Consider the following 10,142-nt stretch of genomic DNA (forward strand, 5'->3'; position numbering starts at 1 on the left):
GAGGTTACAAGGTGATCAGGTTGTCCCACGGGGGGCTCCCAGTCTTAATCTCCATTTTACAGATGAGGTAACTGAGGCACAGAGAAGTTAAGTGACTTGCCCAAAGTCATGCAGCTGACAAGCGGCGGAGCAGGTTTTGAACCCGTGACCTCTGACTCCAAAGCCCATGCATTTTCCCACTGAGGCATGCAGATATGTACATAAGTGTTGTGGGGCTGGGAGGGGGGATGAATAAAGGGAGAGGGTGACATAGAAGGGAGTGGTAGAAGAGGAAAGGAAGGCTTAGTCAGGGAAGGCCTCTTGGAGGAGATGGGCCTTCAATAAAGCTTTTAAGTTAGGGAGAGTCATTGTCGGATTTTAGGAACTAAGAGCTTGGGAGAGTGCAGTGTAATATAACAGAGTTGGTAGACACATTCCTTGACCACAATGAATTTCCAGTCTAGAAGACAGTATGACCGGGCCATCGGCACTGAAGCAATGCTTGCCATAGCTCAGCTTCCTTGAAAGAGGAGAGCAGACAACAGCAGCAAATCTAAGCAACTGCTTGATGAAGAGCTGAACTAGGAAAAACAAACTTGGAATAATAATAATTGTGGTATCTGGGGGAGATACAAGATAACCAGGACTCCATTCATTCATTCATTCAATTGTATTTATTGAGCGCTTACTGTGTGCAGAGCACTATACTAAGCACTTGGGAAGTACATGGGGCTCACAGTCTGAGGAGGAGAGGAACAAGTATTGACTCCCCATTTTGAAGAAGAAGGAACTGAGGTGCAGAGACGTTAAGTAACTTGCCCAACGTCAAGTCACTTAGGCGAAGTCACAGTAGAACAGGCAGGTCACAGTATATCGCTATGGGAGATTATGAGGATGAGGCTGGAAAATATTAATTAGAAATGAGGTGATTCTTGGAAAAGAGGATTTGAGGTGACCCAAAGATGGAGAAAGAGGGCCAGACACCATGGAGAAGAAGCGTGGCTCAGTGGAAAGAGCATGGGCTTTGGAGTCAGAGGTCCTGGGTTCAAATCTCGGCTCTGCCAATTGTCAGCTGTGTGACTTTGGGCAAGTCACTTCACTTCTCTGGGCCTCAGTTCCCTCATCTGTAAAATGGGGATTAAGATTGTGAGCCCCCTGTGGGACAACCTGATCACCTTGTAACTTCCCCAGCGCTTAGAACAGTGCTTTGCACATAGTAAGCACTTAATAAATGCCATCATTGTTATTATTATTATTAATAACAAGTATTGAATCCCCATTTTGAAGAAGGAACTGACGCACAGAGACGTCAAGTAACTTGCCCAACGTCAAGTCACTTAGATGAAGTCACAGTAGAATAGGCAGGTCACAGTATAGGCAGAAGAGGCTTTTTCAAGACATGCTGAAGAAAAATATCAAATGATGTGGTTTAGCTGTGGGAGATTAGGAGGATGAGGCTGGAAAATATTAATTAGAAATGAGGTGATTCTTGGAAAAGAGGTTTTGAGGTGACAGATGGAGAAAGAGGGCCAGATACCATGGAGAAGCAGCGTGGCTCAGTGGAAAGAGCATGGGCTTTGGAGTCAAAGGTCCTGGATTCAAATCCCAGATCTGACAATTGTCAGCTGTGTGACTTTGGACAAGTCACTTAACTTCTCTGTGCCTCAGTTACCTTATCTGTGAAATGGGGATTAAGACTGCGAGCCCCCAGTGGGACAACCTGATCACCTTGTAACCTCCCCAGCGCTTAGAACAGTGCTTTGCACATAGTAAGCACTTAATAAATGCCATTATTATTATCATTATTATTATTTGCAACACAGCAGCAATGGACAGGTGCAGAACACAACGTGGATAGGATTGTCCATCACAAACCGGCTTATTAGATAACGCCTCACCAGTCATGTCATCTTTGATTGATCCTGAAGGACAGTGATATATAACACTAATAATAATAATAATAATTGTGTTTTTTCTTAAGTCCTTATTATGTGCCAGGCATTATTCTAAGAGCAGGAGAAGAGCCAAAGAAATCAGGCTGGACACATATTCATTCAATCATATTTACTGAGCGCTTACTGTGTGCAGAGCACTATACTAAGCGCTTGTATTACCCAGAGCTCCATTGTTCTATCTAATTTTACTGAAATATCTGCAGGATCTAAATAGTGGGTCACAATCACAAAAACCTAAAAGAAGAAGAGAAAGATTCTCTAAGCTTTTCTTCTAGAGGAGCTGGACTTTGAAATCCATAGCGGAGAAGGGATGTAACCACTAGAGAGAGAAACTGAAAGGATTCAAAGTCTGACATTATAAACAAGGATTCCAATCTCAGGCCATTCTGTATTCTGGGAGGGAATACAGAATTCCAGGTAATGCACGGGAAAACAAAACTGGTCCAGAGAAGCTCAGAAGAAGAGTGAGTAGTGTTTTCCAAATTTTTGAAGATGGTCTCCTGTGGGACCAATCTACTTCAATAATAATAATAATAATAATAATAATAATAATAATAATAATAATAATAATATTGGTTAAGCGCTTACTAGGTGCTAAGCACTGTTCTAAGCCCTGGTGTAGATACATCAATTCATCCCATGTGGGGTTTACAGTCTTAATCCCCATTTACGGATGAGGTAACTGAGGACTGAGGTGGAGCTTGGTGGGGAAGGAAGAGAGAACTTATGCAGTCTGGGAGCAAAATTAATTGATGCTGCTTTATGCCTTAATCAGGTTGCCACATCCTGATCCAAGGGATGTCATTTTTTTTTACGGTATTTTTTAAGTACTTACTGTATTCATTCTTTCATTCAATCGTATTTATTGAGCGCTTACAGTGTGCAGAGCACTGTACGAAGTACAGTGTACTAACACTGGAGAAGCAGTGTGACTCAGTGGAAAGAGCCCGGACTTTGGAGTCAGAGGTCATGGGTTCAAATCCCAGCTCCGCCAATTGTCGGCTGTGTGACTTTGGGCAAGTCACTTCACTTCTCTGTGCCTCAGTTCTCTCATCTATAAAATGGGGATTAAGACTGTGAGCCCCATGGGACAACCTGATCACCTTACAACCTCCCCAGCGCTTAGAACAGTGCTTTGCACATAGTAAGTGCTTAATAAATGTTATTATTATTATTACTAAGCACTCGGAAAGTACAATTCAGCAACAAATAAAGACAACCCCTGCCCAGCAACGGGTTCACAGTCTAGAAGGGGGGAGATGGACATCAAAACAAATAAACAGGAATCAATAACATCCATATGAATAAATAGAATTATAGATAATAATAATAATAATGATGATGATGGCATTTGTTAAACGTTTACTATGTGCCAAGCACTATTCTAAGTGGGGGGATACAAGGTAATCAGGTTGTCCCACATGGGGCTCACAGTCTTAATCCCCGTTTTCCAGATGAGGAAACTGAGGCACAGAGAAGATAAGTGACTTGCCCAAAGTCACACAGCTGACAAGTGGCGGAGCCGGGATTAGAACCCCAGACCTCTGACTCCCAAGCCCATTTTCTTTCCTCTAAGCCCCAATGTGTAGATAACAATAATAATAATGGCATTTATTAAGTGTTTACTATGTGCAAAGCACTGTTCTAAGCACTGGGGAGGTTACAAAGTGATCAGGCTGTCCCACGGGGAGCTCACAGTCTTAATCCCCATTTTACAGATGAGATAACTGAGGCCCAGAGAAGTTAAGTGACTTGCCTAAAGTCACACAGCTGACAATTGGCGGAGCCAGGATTTGAACCCATGACCTCTGACTCCAAAGCCCGGGCTCTTTCCACTGAGCCATGCTGCTTCTGTAGATAGATACACATCAATAATAAGATAAATAGAATAATAAATATGTACATACGTACACAAGTGCTGTGGGCGGGGAGGGTGGGTAGAGCAGAGGGAGGGAGCGGGGGTGATGGGGAGAGGAGGAGGAGCAGAGGAAAAGGGGGGATCAGTCTGGGAAGGCCTCCTGGAGGAGGTGAGCTTTCAGGAGGGCTTTGAAAGGGGGAAGTGTGCTAGTTTGGTGGATGTGGGGAGGGAGGGCATTCCAGGCCGGAGGTAGGACGTGGACCAGAGACAGCAGAGTGAAGTATAGACTGAAGTGGGGAGAGACACAAACACTGTTTTAAGCACTGGGGTAGATGAAAGCTAATCAGATCCAACACAGTTCCTGCCCTCATGGAGTTCCCAGCGTAAGTAGGGGAAGGAGAACAGGCAATGAATCCTCATTTTATAGATGAGGAAACCGAGGCGCAGGGAATAATAATAATAATGATGGTGATGATGGAATTCAAAGTATTTGAAGTATTGAAGTATTTGAAGTACTGATGATGGCATTTGAAGCAGCGTGGCTCAGTGGAAAGAGCAGGGGCTTTGAAATCAAAGGTCATGGGTCCAAATCCCTGCTCTGCCAACTGTCAGCTGGGTGACTTTGGGCAAGTCACTTCACTTCTCTGGGCCTGTTACCTCATCTGTAAAATGGGGATTAAGACTGTGAGCCTAACGTGGGACAACCTGATCAGCTTGTAACCTCCCTAGTGCTTAGAAGAGTGCTTTGCACGTGGTAAGCACTTAATAAATGTCACAAAAAAAAAGTGCTTGGCACATAGTGAGTAACAATAGAGAAGCAGCGTGGCCCAGTGGAAAGAGCCCGGGCTTTGGAGTCAGAGGTCATGGGTTCAAATCCCAACTCTGCCACTTGTCAGCTGTGTGACTTTGGGCAAGTCACTTCACTTCTCTGGGCCTCAGTTCCCTCATCTGTAAAGTGGGGATTAAGACTGTGAGCCCCCCGTGGGAAAACCTGATCACCTTGTAACCTCCCTAGTGCTTAGAAGAGTGCTTTGCACATAGTAAGCACTTAATAAATGTCACAAAAAAACAGTGCTTGGCACATAGTAAGTGCGTAACAATAGAGAAGTAGCGTGGCTCAGTGGAAAGAGCCCGGGCTTTGGAGTCAGAGGTCATGGGTTCAAATCCCAACTCCGCCACTTAGCTGTGTGACTTTGGGCAAGTTACTTCACTTCTCTGGGCCTCAGTTACCTCATCTGTAAAGTGGGGATTAAGACTGTGAGCCCCCTGTGGGACAACCTGATCACCTTGTAACCTCCCCAGCACTTAGAACAGTGCTTTGCACATAGTAAGCGCTTAATAAATGCTATCATCATTATTATTATTTGTTAGGTGCTTACTATGTGCTAATGGTTTTTATTGAACGTATTTTAATAATTGCGATATCTATTAGGTACTTGCTATGTAATATGGAGATTAATGCTGTGAGCCCCATGTGGGACACAGACTGTGTCCAACCTGATTAGCTTGTAACTACCCCAACACTTAGAACAGTGCTGGGCACACAGTAATCGCTTAAGAAGCAGCTTAAGAGGCAGTGTGGCTCAGTGGAAAGAGCAGGGGCTTGGAAGTCAGAGGTTGTGGGTTCTAATTCTGACTCCGCTACTTGTCTGCTGTGTGACTTTGGGCAAGTCATTTAACTTCTCTGTGCCTCAGTTCCCTCATCTGTAAAACGGGAATTAAGACTGTGAGCCCCATGTGGGACAACCTGATTACTTTGTATCTCCCCCAGAGCTTAGAACAGCACTTGGCACATAGTAGGTGCTTAAGAAATACCACTATTATTATTATTATTAACAAATATCATCATCATCACATGCCAAGCTCTGAACTAAGCACTGGGATAGATACAAGATCTTCAGGTCCCATAGGGGGCCCACAGTCTGAGAAGGAGAACAGGTATTGAATCCCCATTTTGCAGATGAGGGAACTGAGGCACACAGATGTTAAGTGACTTGCCCAAGGTCACACAGCAGGTATGTGGCAGAGCCATGAATAAAATCCAGGTCCTTTGACTCCCATTCCTGTCCTCTTTATACTAGGCCATACTGTTTCTCTGTTTATTTTGTGCAGAGCACTACACTAAGCACTTGGGAGAGTACAGTACAATAATAATAATAATAATGGCATTTATTAAGCACTTACTATGTGCAAAGCACTGTTCTAAATGCTGATAGTTCCCTGCACACAAGGAGTATACAGTCTAGAGGAGGAGAACCACAAAATTAGAAAGCCAGCTTAGTCCAAGGGGCTATTTGGGTAGGTCAACAGTCAAACCATCCAGGAATAATAATAATAATAATAATAATAATAATAAGGACAGTGATATAAGTAAATAGTTTACAATGCAAATGATAACATTTAGGAACATTTAGGCAATATTCCGCTTGAGTCTGTTGAGCGGAATTGAATTAGGGTTTCCTAATCTGCTTCTTGGTCTGTTCTGAGAAACACCAATGGAAGGGAGAGCTCTTCAGGGCTTTATCGTTCTAATTTTACATCCTCTCCCTTGGGCCTTTTAAAGTGCAAGGAAGGCAAAGGGCTGGAGAGGTAGGGGTAAAGAAGATAGCCAGAAAATTGCTCCTTCTGGCTTCTCGATGACTCAGACTGTATTGGAGCTGAGGTTATCACAGGCCATGTATGAACAAACTTGGTCGGGTGACCAAGACTGATAAAATCAAACACGGAGATGCCCTGGAGTTCTGGACCTCACCCCTGGGAAGTTTCTGAGTCACAGTGGAGTGTCAGCCTGTCCACTTGGCTCCTCTGATGCTAATGTTCTCACTGCACCTCGATCCCATCTATCTCGCCGCTGGCCTGTATCCCACATCCTACCTCTGGCCTGGAATGCCTTCCCTCCTCAAACCTGACAGACAATTACTCTCTCCTCCTTCAAAGCCTTATTGAAGGCACATCTCCTCCAAGAGACCTTTCCTGACTGCACCCTCCTTTCCTCTTCTCCCTCTTAATAATAATAATAATGGCATTTATTATGCGCTTACTACGTGCAAAGCACTGTTCTAAGTGCTGGGGAGGTTACAAGGTGATTAGGTTGTCCCAAGGGGGGCTCACGGTCTTAATCCCCATTTTACAGATGAAGTAACTGAGGCCCAGAGAAGTGAAGTGACTTGCCCAAAGTCACACAATTGACAATTGGCAGAGCGGGGATTTGAACCCATGACCTCCGACTCCAAAGTCTGGGCTCTTTCCACTGAGCCACGCTCTTCTTTCTGTGTCATCCTGACTTGTTCCCTTCATTCATCTCCTCGCCTCCCAACCCCAAGGCACTTGTGTTCATATTCATTCATTCATTCAATCGTATTTATTGAGCACTTACTGTGTGCAGAGCACTGTACTAAGTGCTTGGGATGTACAAGTTGGCAACATATAGAGACAGTCCCTACCCAACAGTGGGCTCACAGTCTAGAAGTGGGAGACAGAGAACAAAACAAAACATATTAACAAAATAAAATAAATAGAATAAATATGTATAAATTAAAATAAATAAATAAATAATAAAACAAACAAATGAATAATAAAATAAATAAATAAATAAATATCTGTAATATTCATTTATATTAATGTCAGTCTCCCTCTCTAAACTGTAAGCTCACTGTGGGCAGGGAATGAATCTGCTTACTGTTATATCGTACTCTCCCAAGTGCTTGGTATAGTGGGCTGCATACAGTAAGTACTCAATAAATATGATTTAATGAATGAGTGAATGAATGAATGTCAATGTATGCCAAATGGAATCCATGGCACCGAGGCCCCTTCCAATGCTACTATATTGGGAAATGGACAGGATCATCCAGGATAATAGCAACTTAATTCTCAGCCCCCTCTCATGAGGAGCTGTTGGAGGGGAAAGCCAATATTGGGTAATTCCCGGGGGAAGCGATTTCCCAAGAAAACTACTGTGGCTATTCTGATTCTTGCTTAATATTTCCAAACTCCCAGGCAGAGTTTATGACTTTCAGATGCTTCCAAATTTCTCTGGGCAGCAAGGAGTGGCCCCTGACCTCCAAATAGGATGGCCTTTCAGTCCACAAGCAACGTCAGAACCTGGAGTTCCCCATGGCCTGATGGTCCCAGGCTAGGGGCTCGAGTCTGCAGTCAGCCTCCTTATTAACAAATTTAGTCAGAGGTCATGGGTTCAAATACCGTCTCCACCAGTTGTCAGCTGTGTGACTTTGGGCAAGTCACTTCACTTCTCTGGGCCTCAGTTACCTCAGCTGGAAAATGGGGATTAAAAGTGTGAGCCCCATGTAGGACAACCTGACTACTCTGTATCTACCCCAGTGCTTAGAACAGTGCTTGGCACATAGCACTGGGCACGTTACTTGGCACATTACTATTATTATTATTATTAAGAGGGGAATTAGCAGCAGGAGAAGTCAAACTGCACCTCTTCTTGTCCTGCGCTTCCCACGGCCACCAGAATCTCAGTCTGAAGACACAGAGGGGACTTCATCCAGAAACAACATCCTGGGAGTGCTTTGGAAATGTCCCTGTCCTCCCCATAGCTGAGTCTCCTGAAGCAATTTCTGTCAGGACTGCCTACTGAGTTTAGGGTCTTTTCTCAGCATTGATGTAAAGCTACATTATACAGCCCTGTTGGTGATTTTGTCCGTAAGTCATTCATTTACATTAATGTCTGTCTCCCTCTCTGGACTGTAAGCTCGTGGGCAGGGAATGTGAATACCGACTCTATTATATTGTACTCTTCCAAGTGCTTAGTACAGCACTCTGCAGGCAGCAAGCACTTAGTATAGTGCTTGACACACAGTAAGCACTCAATAAATATGATTGAACAAAGTGCTTGATAAATATGAACAATTGATTTTCTTTTTTCCAGATACTAGCAAGAAGGGTTGAATTGGCTCTGCTCTTTTTCTCCATTCTGTAGGCCATCCTGGCAGTCATTGTGGTGCTATATTTGCCCTGCAAATCCAAGGAGAGACAGTCTGAGCAGGTGGGTAAGGCCATTACTCTCCTTGAATTGGACATAATTCAGGAGAGCATGTGGGAACAGTGAGCCTCCTTAGGAGACCCAACCAACCAAGGGGAAGGTGATGATGGGGCAGAAGAAGAGCAAAAATCAACAGTGGATGGGAAAAGACCTGGGGGAAGGATGGAGGTGACAGTGGAGGAAGACCAAATGATCAGAGTCATGATGGAGAATGGGATGGGAATTAGAAATGGACACATGGAAGGTTAGCTCCCATGATAACCATGTTTACTTTCTTTCCCAGGCTGTGTTTTTTGTTCCGGATAATTATGTGTCACCTTTTGAAATTCCAGCCACACCTCTAGGCCCTTCTCCAGCATATGGGAATCTGACTTTTGAGGGCAAGAGAGGAGAAGAGAGGACCTAAAAAGAAGCAGCGTGGCGTAGTGGCTAGAGCGGCTAGTGGCTGGAAGGCAGGAGATCAGGGGTTCTAATCCCGGCTCTGCCACTTGTCTGCTGTGTGAGCCTGGGCAAGTCACTTGTCTTCTCTGGGCCTCAGTTCCTCATCTGTAAAATAGGGATTAAAACTATGAGCCTTATGTGGGACAGGGACTGTGTCCAACCTGATTACCTTGTATCTACTCCAGGGCTCAGAACTGTGCTTGGCATATAGTAAGTGTCTAACAGAGACCATCATTATTTATTTAGAGTAGCAGCATAGCTCAATGGAAAGAGCTCGGGCTTTGGAGTCAGAGGTCATGGGTTCAAATCCCAGCTCCACCAATTGTCAGCTGTGTAACTCTGGGCAAGTCACTTCACTTCTCTGGACCTCAGTTCCTTCAACTGTAAAATGGGGATTAAGACTGTGAGCCCCCCATGGGACAACCTGATCACCCTTGTAACCTCCCCAGCACTTAGTACAGTGCTTTGCACATAGTTAGTGCTTAATAAATGCCATCATTATTATTATTATTATTTAAGAAGAAATGGATAGAAGAGATCTGTGGGCTCTGGACTTGGGGTTCATCACACCCCTAATTGGAGCTCCAAGTGAGTGGAGGGCCATTTTGGGTGTCCCCTCAACTCACTAAGGTGGGGGTGAGAGAGAGGCCTGGAGTGGAGTCAGGACATCTCCCCACCTGACCTCTCTGAATCAAAGAAGGACTGAGGGAAGCCTTGACATCATCTATTCAACTTCCTGGCGTAGCTGGAAAATCCTGCATCCCAGCATCCCCTGCTAACCCTCGATCAGAGGCCCAGGACTACAGGGGACCAGCATCACTCTGCCCCCAACCCTCAGCCCCCAGCCTCACTTTCTACTTCAAGGTCTGGAACTCTCTCACTCGAAAACCTGCAGACC

The sequence above is a fragment of the Tachyglossus aculeatus genome, chromosome 22 (assembly GCF_015852505.1).
Source record: "Tachyglossus aculeatus isolate mTacAcu1 chromosome 22, mTacAcu1.pri, whole genome shotgun sequence".
NCBI lineage: Eukaryota > Metazoa > Chordata > Mammalia > Monotremata > Tachyglossidae > Tachyglossus > Tachyglossus aculeatus.